The 14,224-nt window shown below is 39.3% G+C and overlaps 1 protein-coding gene across 1 annotated transcript in view; it reads right to left on the bottom strand.

Moving 5' to 3' along the window:
* aldh18a1 (aldehyde dehydrogenase 18 family member A1) overlaps positions 1-14,224 on the bottom strand; it is a 31,365-nt gene extending 17,141 nt beyond the window's left edge. The window contains exon 1 of the mRNA XM_062976387.1: positions 14,086-14,224. The gene's annotated coding sequence lies outside the window, so the exon portion shown is untranslated. The remainder of the gene's footprint in view (positions 1-14,085) is intronic.

Genomic DNA, 14,224 nt, shown 5'->3' with positions numbered 1-14,224 from the left:
AGATGTTCATTACACAAATAATGGTTGCTACTATTAATATTGGGAGAAGTAGGAGAAAGGTGTGACCATAAAGTTCTCATGGCACCCCCTAATTTTAACAATACTGAAGTCAAGATTCCAATAAACATCTGAAACCAGGCACTATAGAAAAAATATTTAAAATGTTTACATTGAAGCATTTGTATAGTATGTGGATCATGACAGCAACACATATAGATTGATTCAAGGATGTTACAGAGTCCTCATTCCTGAATCCAGAACAGTCCAATACACACACCTTAGCAGCAGGCCCTAAAACAGCTTTAAACAAATCTCCCTTTCCTCCCTCTCCCTCTCCCTCTCCCTCTCTCTCTCTGTGCCTGCCTTCAAGTTGTCTGTAAACTTATGGTGACTTCATGAATTTCATAAGGCTTTCTTAGACAAGAAATACTCACTACCTCCAAGATAGCAGTCCCCAATGCCTAGTGTCTGTACCTGCTTTTCATGAAGCAAGCAGTGCAGAAGGGAGGAAATCTTCAACAGAACCAGCTGCCAATGTGTTCACGGGACAGGGAAGTAATTCCCCAAATCCTAATCAAAGCAAAGTATGATGTGACTTCTTGGCAATCACAGGCTTCAGAGCTGAACTCCCGTCAGGACAAGCCACATCAGCTTCCACAGGAAGGCTGAACAGCTGCCAGAAGCTGATGCAACCCAGCTCCCAGTGGCAGAGGGATCACCTCCTTGTATCCCACAGTGAAGCTGCTGAGGTAAAAGCTCCACGTTGCAGCACAAAATCCAATCCAGAGGATGTAATGTCAACAAATACTGCAGAGCAGCAAGCTCCAGTGCAGACCAGATGTGTCAGAAAACAAGCAGGCCCTATCTGTTTATCAGGGCAAGCAGGAAATCCAATAATACAATTGCATTTCTGTCATTTGTTTTGCTTCTGATTTTTACTAGTTTTATTAGACAGGTATTTCGTTGGTTTATTGTAGTATATGATTTTAATGTTGATGATAATTGTATTTCATATTATATAGGAATGTGTATTTAAATATTTTATTATATCAGTTTTTAGCTGTATCAGTTTTAAATTTTATAAGCCACTTTGCATCCTGTACAAATGAAAAGACCAGAAAAAAAAAATGATAATAATAACAATGACAACAATAACAGCAACAACTTCCTGAAGGACAGGAAATAAATCCTCTTGGTGCAATACAAGGGGGGAAAGTTTCCTTCAATCAAAATTGTATGAAAATCAGTTCCCTTCTGCTTTTGCTGCCCTTGGTGTCATAGCTTTTCAAAATGGTATTTTAAACACTTCTGATATTTATTTATTAATGTGATTATTTTAATGGCTTTATTATGTTTGCTTTAGCGATCTTTGACAGTCGTTAGAGCACTATCTTTATAGTGGAAGATTGGCATAAAATGTCATAAACAAATAATAAGCGACTAGTAATATCAATCAAAATTCCAGCAATCATATTTTGCGCAGACTGAGGCTCCTGAGGTCTTCTGAGGACAACTCTACATACAAAACACTGTATTAATCAAAACAGAGACCCAGCATAGGTCAGAGTTTGATTTCCTGCTCAGCCATGGAGACCCACTGGCTGACCGTAGGTAAGGCACACACTCTCAATCTCAAAGAAAAGCAATGGCAAATCACCTTTAAATAAAATCTTGCTGAAAAAACCCTTTGATTGGTTCATCTTAGAGTCAACATAAGTCAGGAGCACCTTGAAGGTATGCAACAACAGCAAATTACAGTTGCCCCTCCATATATCCACATCCAGAAATTTCACCATGCATGTACTGAAAGTTCTTTTTTAAATCTCTAAAATCCAACTTTAGTTTTGCCATTTTATACAAGGGACGTCATTTTATCATGCCACTATTTATAATGGGACTTGGCTATCCATAGCTTTTGGTATCCACAGGGGGCCTTAAACTAAATTCCAGTGGACACCAAGTTCCACAATTCAGTAACACAGAAGAGATCACCATAGTCACCCCGGCTCATAGTTCTTTCTAGTTTTGAAAGTATCTGAAACCAACTTTTTAAAAATGACATCGCAGCCACCTGTCACCAATTGTCATTTATGAATACTCCCAAACTGTGCATCAGCTCTTTCACAGGAAGCATAATCCTATCTTAAACTCCAATTAATCACCCTAAAGAATCAACAATCTCCAAAATCTCATATTTCTCTCATGCCACAATAACATCACATTTGAATATGATGTCTGCACTTAACCCATGCATCTGTTTGCAACTGATATAACAAGGAGCACTAAAAATTCAGCTCACACTGTGTAAAAGAAATCATACCTATCACCATGGTGAAAAAAATATGATCGCTGTGCAACTCAAAGAATCTGGCTAGAGATAGAAGAAGCTGTGGTTATGCTGTCTCTACATTTTTTAAAGAAAGCCAAATTTTATCCTCAAGACAATCTGGTCCATGTTACAGTTTGGTTGGTTGAAGCTTACAGACAAGATTTGAGCCAGCCAAAAAAAAAAGAAAACGAAAAAGAAAAAAAGAATAGAAAAAAGCAGAGCCAAAGTTGCAGGCCAGTACCAATAAAATACTTCTCAACTGAGGATATTCACAGAATACGACATGTAAACCGTACTTTGCTGTTAATTCCAGAATATATTTAGTTTACACCCAAAATTACAGGGATGTTTATGTACTCGTAACAATCAGGTCACCATACATACACATTTTCTTAAATAATCAGTATAATGAAGGCAAGTTGTAATTTGAAAAACTATTACAATTGATAAAATTAAGAAATTATAAACTTTCTTCTGGACATAAGGAATTCCAAATTAAGATTTTGACAAGCAAGGCCTTTTAACAAAATGTTTCAATACTGTGTTGTCAAATACTTTTTCATGTATTTACTGGAATTACTGGGTTGCTGTGAGTTCCAGTATTTTTTCCTAGAAAATAATGCTGCTAGAACATGGCCATGCAGCCTGAAAAACTCACAGCAACCCACTGTATCAATACTTTCCAATAAAGGTACTCCAGCAAGCCATGCCAAGATACCCTGTTCCACTCCATACCCCACACTTTATCACAATGGACATTTGACATTCATTTTTCATGGGGGTGAGTTGCTGGATTTTTTAAAAAAATTCTGCAGTTTTGCCCCTTAACATGAGCATATCTTCCTCTTGGCTGTCATTGTCTCTGTTTTGGTTCCATTTCTTTGAACATTAAGTTAGCTGAATTTGCCATTATAAACAATGCTCAGTTCTAAAGACCTGTCAGAATGCAGACCGCACAAACAGTCCACAAACATTTTCATCAAAATCTTCCCCGATCAAGTTTTGACAGACTCTGTAATAAGGAAGGATATAGACAGATCAACTTATTGAATTAGTCTACAATTCATTTAAAACAAGTGAAGCCATGGACACCAGGCTTAAATATTTTTACACTACATTCTATAATCCACTGAAGGTCCAGCTCAGCCTTATTGAAATCTTATTTTAGCTTTAAACTGTATACTAGTCACATTAATAACAGTCAAAATGACAGGTTTTAAAAAGGGATTTTTAAAAAGCTCTTTTTGGTCTCCACCTGACGTATGCATTTCCCCCCTGCAATTACAAGAGCTGGCAAAATTACTTCTTAAAATATAAGCTGTTCAGGCATTTTCTCTTCCTGTGTCACAACATGGCTGGAATCACAAACAAAGATCACTTTACATGAAGAATGAAGAGGATATAGAGAAGCTCTGAACTTCCTCTTCTTCTGCAACACTGTCATATTTCAATACTGCATCTAGATCTGCATTTGTGTTTGTATTATGCTAGGCAGAGAAATGCTCATATTCCACATTGCAGTTACCCAAAACTTGAACACCAGCTGAAGATATGTAACAGTTGCTAGGACAAAACATTTTTAGAATTATCATTATTATTAATATAGTATTAGTAGTAGTACAGTAGTAGTATTCCTCTACACATCACCTTGGTTACAGAGGATGCTTAAAATATGAACAGAAATGGAAAATTTGCTCTATATTGAACCACTGTGCAGCAATAAATTAAGAATAAAAAAACTGCAAGTTACAGAACTGGGTTATGGGAAGAGCTGAAGAGGAAAAAAGTAAAGAAAAATGCCAACTCCATAGCAAAAACTATGGAAGATTGTCCAGGAAAGTACATAACCACTATGTGGGACTAAGTACAAAGAAGAGGGTGCCTCCAGGTGATATGTTTATGGTACAATCATATTCATTTGTGGAATTTTACAGAGGGTCTATTTGTAATTCTTCTGTTTTTTCCAACTGAGTCTTCTGTCTTCCCCTAACCCGTTGAAAATATTTTAAGAAGGAAAAGATGGAGTAACTGCACAGTGCCTTTGGACTATGCCAAACCAGAAGCCCCCCTCAATTACTTTTAGCACTATGGTTCCACTTTAACTGCCATGGCTGCATCCTTTAGAATCCTGGGATTTGTAGTTTAATGAAGCACTAGAACTCTCTGGCTGAAAATTCTAAATGGTCCTAAACTGTGAACTCCAGGTTTCCACAGGACACAGACATGGCAATTAAAGCAGAATCACTGTGTTATAACTGTTTGAAAGGGCTCTGTAAATTTGCATGATAGTCTAGGGCAGCGGTTCTCAAACTGGGCTCCGTGGAGCCCTTAGGGTTCCACAAAACACAGTCAGGGGTTTTGTGCCCCCCTGATCCCACCTGTCTAGGAAGCATGTGGCCTATGGAGTGCCACTGCCACTGGTGTGGCCTGCGAGGGCTTCCCGCCACCGCCACCAACTGCAAGGTCTCCCTGCCACCACTTTGGGCTTTTCCTGCATGGTAGAAACAGGTTGAAATGGGTGGCCCCTGGAGTTGCTCCTATTGTTTTTCGTTTAAAATATTGTATTGTTCTTTCTTTTTTTCTTTTGTGCGACAAACGAGATACATGCAGTGTGCATATAAATTTGTTCATGATTCCCCCCCCCCCCCCAATTAATTCACACAAACAATCTCCATCCATCTGCCACTGTCCTGGCCCATCTGTCAAATTATAAAATGCAATGGGGTCCCTGTATCCAAAACTTTCTTGGGGTTCCACGAGAAAATTTTCCTTAAAAAAGGGCTCTGCTGTTTTAAAAGTTTGAGAACCCCTGATCTAAGGAAAGTGTACACATTAATTTATAATAAAAAGGGGTGACTTTGAGAGAAGCTGTCTTGGAAACGCACACACCAAACCAACCCCCCCCCCCCCCCCGAACATTGAAAGCTGATTAGTGATAACTCCTCACTCAGCATGGAAAAGTTTATTTTGGGTTATTTTGTGGTGGTGGGGGGGGGTGAATTTCCAAATCAAAATGCTTAGTGGGCCCATACCGGTTTGGAAATTTTAGACACTGCAGCCCAAACTCATACTCTTTTGAAATCCCAAATTGGATCTCTGAGAATTGTCATCTTCAGAAATATTCTCAGCATAAGAATGTTACCTCTTTATGTTTAAGACTAAGACAAAGGCTGCCACGAACAGTTGCAAACTATCAACAATAAGTAAAAATATGGAAGCTAGCTGTCAGTTGCCAGCAATATTGTCACTATCAATGTTATTCTACTTTATAAGAATCTTATCTTAAACCTTCAGATCTTGTTTTAACTGGAATTGTTGATAGTTTTTATGCTCAGTTTAACATAATGCACTGAAAGTTGTGGCAACTGTCTATCCTACTGTGGAATATTTGACCTTTACCTAGCTGGGAAACAAGTATTACTCATTAATGTGGGACGTTCTGCATATATACAGAGTCGTGTTGTGTCATTCAAATCTTTACACAAGGCTTTGCAACTTCTGTAAATTAATTCAAAACCATATTCATTGGCATTACTCAGGAACAGGATTCTGGGTTTGAGTCTCTGCCAAAGCAAACCAGAATCCCATCTTTTAATGCTATAATTTCTCTGTTGTTTATTTCCAGGTATTAATTGGCAAGCCCATCTTGATAAAAAAAAAACTAGTCATAGCACATGTCTGCATTACTGTGAACCACAACACAGGCAAAAGAGTGTCTGCTGCCACATCCGCAGAAGGAACACTATGGATCAGATATTTAAACCTTCTTCCACATTGCTCCAGGTGATAGGATAAGTAAATGAACATTGTTTTTGATACTGGAAAATGAAAAATGGCAGCCATTAATACATTTTACTAGGGCAGCAAATAGTTTCCTTCAATGACATGGTGTTTGCTCACAGTAAGATCAGTTCAGCTTAATATAAATGAATGTAATAGGGTTGTTGTATGTTTTCCTGGCTGTATGGCCATGTTCCAGAAGTATTCTCTCCGGATGTTTCACTCACATTTATGGCAGGCATCCTCAGAGGTTGTGAGGTATGCCTGCCATAGATGTGGGTGAAACATCAGGAGACAATACTTCTGGAACATGCAGTGCAGCCCGGAAAACATACAACAACCCTGTGATCCCGGCCATGAAAGCCTTCGACAACACAATGAATGAAATGACTTGTATTGCCCTCTCCTCAGCTGTGTGTTTATTCAACCACAAGCATTTTTGCATCAGTCTTCTCAAGACAGCCAGATTTTGCAAAGATGGAGTCTACAATTCCTTGGCCATCTAGGTACCATTACAGCAAATTTTTATACAATGTGATAATATTGACAGTCTTTTGGCCAATCTTTTGTTACAGTGATTCAGATAATAACCCAAGGAAGAGTAGACAGAACAAGTCACAACATCCAGCCTTCGAAGTTCTAATCTAGACTTATATAACTGCTCTCTCATTCCTCCACTTCAAAACACATTGCGGAAGAAGAAATATCCCAGTTTCAGTAACCAAACTAATAACATATAAAAAGTAAGTGTACTTGGCTAAAATAATTTATTCCAATCACAGGTTCATCTCAAAAATCTAGTACAAATAAGCTTGACTTATATTACTTACAATCATTTTCACATTACATTGTGTGAGCTACTCTATGACATATAGGTCCACTGCCTAAACTGAATGTTTAATAAATATAAAAGAACAATACAATAATCTCCCGATCATCACAAGACTTACCTGTATGGTTCCGGTTAGAGTGTTTTAGGGTTCCTGTCTCAAAAGCTTTCTTTAGTAAAATGCTATGTTTGAGGGTAACGAGTTATATAGCAAATCCAGCTTGTCTAGTCTGGCCTGGCAATTTACAGTGGCCCAATCCCAACATTTCAGAGGAAAATTACTGCTGATCCCACCCCGTTAATTATATAGAGATCCAATCAAGAAGCACCAAACCCAAGGGAAAATTCCGGTTCAAAAGCTAGCGTTAAAACAAAGGCATCAAAACAAGATCTAATCTCTGTCTTTGGAAAAACCTGGCTGTGTTTAGACACTAAAAGACCTTGCTTAAAAACAGTATTTCTATGCTACAGGGCAAAAGTTGCAACCTAGAGAACAATGCTTGGAAAAATTACGGAGGATTACAACAACCAGAATCCTCCCATCTCTGGCCATGTTGGCTGGGTGATTCTGCAAGCTGTCATCAAAATCAGTAAATTTTCCAACCTCAGCTATATAATTCTCTTTAGTTTTTTATACTCTACTGGTTAATAATTATTACAAACTACTACATGCAAGAAAAGCTGGTAAATGTAGAGAGGTCATATTCACTTTCTCAAAATAGTTCACCCACGTAATTTTTATTGATTTCTATACATTGACTAGCTTTGCCCAGCCATGCGTTGCTGTGGCTTATGGGAATCATTTGTTGGCTAGGTGAAATAGCAGTGAATAGCCTTGCAGCCTCAAAGCCTGGTCATTTTCTGGAGTAGCTGGAGTAGCACTCTCAATCAAAGAGCCACTGTTAAGCCTGGCTACTTCCTTTGAAGCCTGGCTGCTTTCTACATAGGGCATCCTTGCTAGGCCAGTTGAATGGGACGGAGTAGCCTCGTGGCTTCAAACCCTGGGGCTTTTCCATCTAGGGGAAATCTTGGTTGGCCAGATTGAATAGCACTGAATAGCCTTGCTGCTTGCAAGCCTGGCAGCTTTCTACCTTGCAGAATCCTTGGTTGGCCAGGTTGAATAGCAATGAATAGTCTCAGTGCAGCAAGTATGAATGCTGCAATTAGTCATCTTGATTAGCATTTAATTGCCTTGCAGCTTCAAAGCCTGGCTGCTTCCTGCCTGGAGGAATCCTTTGTTGGGAGGTGTTAGCTGGCCCTGGTTGTTTTCTTTCTGGAATTCCCCTGTTTTTGGAGTGTTGCTCTTTATTTACTGGCCTGATTTTAGATATTATATTGTTCTGTATTATTATACCACAGTAATTTTAGATATTATCTTTATAATCTTATATTATCTGCTTAGAACTGGATTATATGAGGTCCCTTCTACACAGCTGTATAAAATCCACACTGAACTGGATTATATGGCAGTATGGACTCAAGATAATCTAGTTCAAAGCAGATACTGTGGATTATCTGCCTTGGCATTCTGGGTAATATAGCTGTGTGGAAGGGCCTTGAGTCTACACTGCCATATAATCCAGTTCAAATCGGATAATCTGTATGTTATAGGCAGTGTGGATGAGGCCTAAGTGCACTCTGCCTCTGCCCTAGGTGCCATTTTGGCTGAGGGAGTTGCTAGGATATAAAGAGGGCGGGGCCTAAAAGCAGCGGGGGGGGGGGGGGGGGTGCTAAAGGCAGTGGAGCCTACCTTTCTAACTGGCAGTTAGTGGGAGAAAGGATCTTCCTCATCCTCTGTAATTTGGACTATTTTTCTAGGTTTTTTTAATTGAAAGGCATACCTTGGATGACTATGATTTTTGTGGCCAAATTTGGTGTTACAGTAGAGTCTTACTTATCTAACATAAACGAGCCGGCAGAACGTTGGATAAGTGAATATGTTGGATAATAAGGAGGGATCAAAGAAAAGTCTATTAAACATCAAATTAGGTTATGATTTTACAAATTAAAATTGTGTTATACAACAAATTTGACAAAAAGTAGTTCAATACCCAGTAATGCTATGTAGTAATTACTGTATTTACGAATTTAGCACCAGAATATCACGATGTATTGAAAACATTGACTACAAAAATGCGTTGGATAATCCAGAACGTTGGATAAGCGAATGTTGGATAAGTGAGAATCTACTGTATTTGGTTAAGTGGTTTTGCTGTTTACTCCATAATAAAGTGCCACGTTACATTTATACAGTAGAGTCTCACTTATACAAGCTAAACGGGCCGGCAGAAGCTTGGATAAGCAAATATCTTGGATAATAAGGAGGGACTAAGGAAAAGCCTATTAAACATCAAATTAGGTTATCATTTTACAAATTAAACACCAAAACTTCATGTTATACAACAAATTTGACAGAAAAAGTAGTTCAATACGCAGTAATGTTATGTTGTAATTACTGTATTTACGAATTTAGCACCAAAATATCACAATATATTGAAAACATTGACTACAAAAATGGCTTGGATTATCCAGAGGCTTGGATAAGTGAGGCTTGGATAAGTGAGACTCTACTGTATATATATAGATTCTATGTATTCTGTGGAAGAATAAAATGTGGCACGAGACAGCTGGTCTAAATTCAAGTGTGTATATTTGAATTAATTTTCCTGGTTAAAAAGCCAAACATTACTACCCTGTTTCCCCGAAAATAAGACATCCCCGAAAAATAAGACCTAGTAGAAGTTTTGCTGAATTGCTAAATATAAGGCCTCCCCCGAAAGTAAGACCTAGCAACGTTTTTGTTTGGAAGCATGCCCAGCGCCTGCCAAACAGAAACCAGAACATGCAGGATTGGTACCATGTACAACATACCAGTTGTACATGGAAATAATGGTAGTAACAAGAAATTCTTGATAGGTTTGTCTGGTTATGTTGGTTTGTGATGACAACTGCTGTACAGTATATAATAAATGTTCATTTGTTCAACAATACATGTGAATTCTTCTTCATGGAAAAATAAGACATCCCCTGAAAATAAGACCTAGCGCATCTTTGGGAGTAAAAATTAATATAAGACACTGTCTTATTTTCGGGGAAACACGGTATCCTCGTTAAATATTAAAATCCTTCCCATAATTGAAAGCCTGAAAGCTCTGGAACATGCCAAATAGGCATAATCTTAGATATCTGCCAACTGGGGATAACACATGAAGCACTAGGTAAAGTGGGCTCTGGTTCACTAAGCTTAAAGTTACAATACTTCTGACCACAACCATATAATTGTTATTTTTGTTGCAACAAATAAACTCAGCGATTCCTACTCTTAGTAATAATCTTGGCAGGCATCTCTACACATTTTATACAATTTCTGCTCAGCCTTCACTCGTGTATCCCATCATAAAATGAACCTAGTTGAATACAAGATCTCAGAAAATAACTGAAGAGTGTTTACCACAGGTACAGTATTTAAATACCCGTGCATTCAACCTGGCCCATACAACTCTATTTACAGAATTACAGGTAATTGATTTTGCAAGTAAAACTTTACGCTGATCATAGCAAATCAGCAAGAGAATCCACCTCAAACTCTTAACTATGAGGCATTTTCTATTCCAGCCACTCTGTCAAAATGTAATGCTGACAGAATAGAAATATAGAAGCTTTTCTCTCCACTAGTCAAAAAAAGAATAGAGTTCTCCTCACTTCCCATTGTTTAAAAAGTGACCTTTGCCCCACATAATCCATAAAGCAGTAAATTCTACAAAGGAGGAGTCAAGAGGCTTCAAAAAGATACAGAGAAAGGTTGCAGAGATATGCCTGTCTGTATATAAGCTTTAAAGAGCTTCTACTAACAAGGGGTGAAGCTGAATTTGCGCCAATCTTTGAGTGCCAAAGAATAGAATAGCAATTACATTAAAAAAAACTATTTTACTAAAAAATGAACACACAAAATCTGATTTATTTAAAGACAAGAAGAGCACAACAGATCAAGTAATATTGCAAATTTGGGGGTGGGGGTGGGGGATAGAATACCTAATGCCTTTAATACTAGGTATGAACTCAGCCTCATCCAAAGGAAGATGCGGCTACAACAACTACACTCTCGCTTATGAATACAAAAACAGAACATTGAGATTCCCACAACTATTTAGTCTGTTAGTCAAAATCAGACTTTGCCCTTCACTTTATTTTGGAGTCTGCCCTCTTACAAGGAATTTACCTCAATTTTCCAAAAATCGTCAAACTGGCAAAAGGCAATAAAAACATGGGTTGTGTTCAGATGCAGCTCAACCAGTCTGTTATGTCTTTTAGATTTTACATAACTACTTCTTTCTTAAAAGGGAACACTGTCAGACCAATCTTAGAAATGTTGCTTTTCAAAGTTCTCCAGCAGCATAAGATCAACTCATAAGACCTATTCAAATCAGTGATTGATACATGCTTAACAATTTCCATAAAACTAGTAGAGTGGCAAAACTATTGGCCTGATGAAGGGGTACAGTGTATGTACAACAGATGACTCAGGGCAGTTGTAATATTACTGCTGATGGCCCAGGCTCTTGGAAAAATGGAAGGCTACACAAGAACAGCCCCTGCCATGTTTCAATGTTATGGAATTTTGCGATCTGTAGTTTTACAAGGTCTTTCACTCTTCCTGCCAGAGTGCTGGTGTCTCACCAAACTACAACTCCCAAGAATCCATAACACTGAGCCATGGCAGTTAAAGTGGTGTCAAACTGCATGTAAATGTACCCACATGAGACAAGATAGTTATCTCATTTACAAGATGTTATAGATCCTGTCTGATCTTGGAGGTTCAGCAGGGTTTGCCCTGATTAGTATCTGGATGGAAGTTCATCAATAAATCTCAGGTGGTAAAGGAAGAAACTGGCCAAACCACCTGAGTAGTCCTTGCCTAAGAAAACTCCATGAAATTCATGAGGCTGCCATAAGTAAACAGACAACTTGGAAGGCAAATAGCAAACTACCTGAGAATCCCTTGCCTAAGAAAACCTTGTGAGATTCACGAGGCTGCCATAAGTTGACAGGTGACTTGAAAGGCACTTGCATACACAACAGGAAACCACCTCTGATATTCCTTGCCTAAGCAAACCAAATGTAATTCATGAGGTCACCATACGTCAACAAGTGACTTGGAAGACACATATGTGCACAACAGTAAGCAATCTCTGAGTATTCCTTGCCTAAGCAATTCATGAGGTTGCCACAAGTCAACAAATAAGTAAGAAGACACATAAGGCCGCCATATGTCGACAGGCAACTTGGAAGGCACAGTGGCAAACCATCTGATTATTGATTGTCTAAGAAATCTATGAAATATATGAGGTTCAGTAAGTCTACAGGCAACTGATAAAGGTGGATATACACACAACAACTACCTGACTACCCCTTGCCTCAGCAAAACCCTACGAAACCCATGAGAGTGCCATAAGTCATTGTAAATCAGATGTTTGTAACTCAGGAACTGCCTGTATACATACAACAGTAAACCCCCTCCAAGTACTCCTTGCCTAACAAAACCCTATGAAACACATGAAGCTGCCATAAGTCGACAGGCAACTTGGGAAGCACATACATACATACACAATGGTCATCCACTCTGAATATCCCTTGCCTAAAAAAGTCCTATAACATACATGGGGTCACCATAAGTCAACACGCAATTTCGGAGGAACAACGGCAAATGTCATCTGAGTCTTCCTTGCTTTCCACACAGCTGTATATAACCCACATTAAACTGAAATATATGGCAGTGTGGACTCAGATAATCCAGATCAAAGCAGATCTTGTGGATTATCTGTTTTGATATTCTGGGTTATATGGCTGTGTGGAAAGGCCCTGAGCAAAACCTGCAAAATTCATGAGGTTGCCCTAAGAAATGATTTGGAAGGTACATACATATACACACACAATACCAAACTATCTGAGTATTCCTTTCCTGAGAAAACCTTATAAAATATATGAGATACAGTTACAATGGGAAACCATTCTGAGGGCCCTTCCACACAGCCATATAACCCAGAATATCAAGGCAGAAAATCCCACATTATCTGCTTTAAACTGGAATATATTACAGTATGGACTCAGATAACACAGTTTAAAGCAGATATTGAAGCTCTGGGTTATCTGAGTCCACATTGCCATATATTCCAGTTCAAAGCAGATAATGTGGGATTTTATTCAGCTGTGTGGAAGGGTCCAGAAAAGCCCTTGCCTAATAAAACTTTACAGGATTCATGAGCCCACTATATGGTGACAGATGACTACGGGCCCTTCCACACAGCCATATAACCCAGAATATCAAGAAAATCCCACAATATCTGCTTTGAACTGGGTTGAGTCCACACTGCCATATATTCTAGTTCAAAGCAGATAATGTGGGATTTTATTCAGCTGTGTGGAAGGGACCTGCCAGATAATCCTGGTGATCAAATCAGAAAATCCACATTATCTGCTTTGAACTGGATTATCTGAGGCCCCTTCCATACAACTGTGTAAAATCCCACATTATCTGCTTTGAACTGGGTTATATGGCAGTGGGGACTTTAATAACCCAGTTCAAAGCAGATTTTGCAGAGTATCTGCCTTGATATTCAAGAGGCCCTAAAACTCAGAATATCAAGGCAGATAATCCACAATATCTGCTTTGAACTGGGTTATTAAAGTCCACACTACCATATATTCCAGTTCAAAGCAGATAATGTGGGATTTTATACAGCTGTGTGAAAAGGGCCAGAATCTACACTGCCATATAACCCAGTTCAAAGCAGATAATGTGGGATTTTATACATCTGTGTGGAAGAGGCCTGAGAGACACGCCTTTGAAGCACCCTGTTTCCAAGCCCACCACCCTTCTGGCCTATAAAAGGAGAAGCACCAGCCCACTGCGATGGCAGGCTGACGGCATACACCTGTAGTCTGTGAAAAGCGGGCTGAGGGGAGCATTAAGGCACTGGAAGCGATGGGGAAATCGTCCCAATGGAGAGTCAGGCCTGAGGCTGGCTGGCATGATGCTTTCCAATTGGGAGGCTTCCTTGTCAAAGCACAGGCCGCAAGACAGGCCTCCGAGAAAAGGGCGCCCTCGCTGCTTCCTCCTTCCCTCCCTCTCCATCACTGCATCACTTACTCGCTCTGAAGGAAAACCCAGCGTCTTCAGCCTCCGCGACTCCGAGCGGGCGCCGGAGTTTGTGTCAATAGAAAGACTTCCGACAAATGGCGCCGCCCCGCCACGCCCCGCCATTTTGTCCCTCCCTCAATCGGCTTCG

Source organism: Anolis carolinensis, chromosome 3 (genome assembly GCF_035594765.1).
Source record: "Anolis carolinensis isolate JA03-04 chromosome 3, rAnoCar3.1.pri, whole genome shotgun sequence".
Lineage (NCBI taxonomy): Eukaryota > Metazoa > Chordata > Lepidosauria > Squamata > Dactyloidae > Anolis > Anolis carolinensis.
Note: the sequence above shows the minus strand (reverse complement) of the source record. Positions and strands in the feature narration are given on the sequence as shown.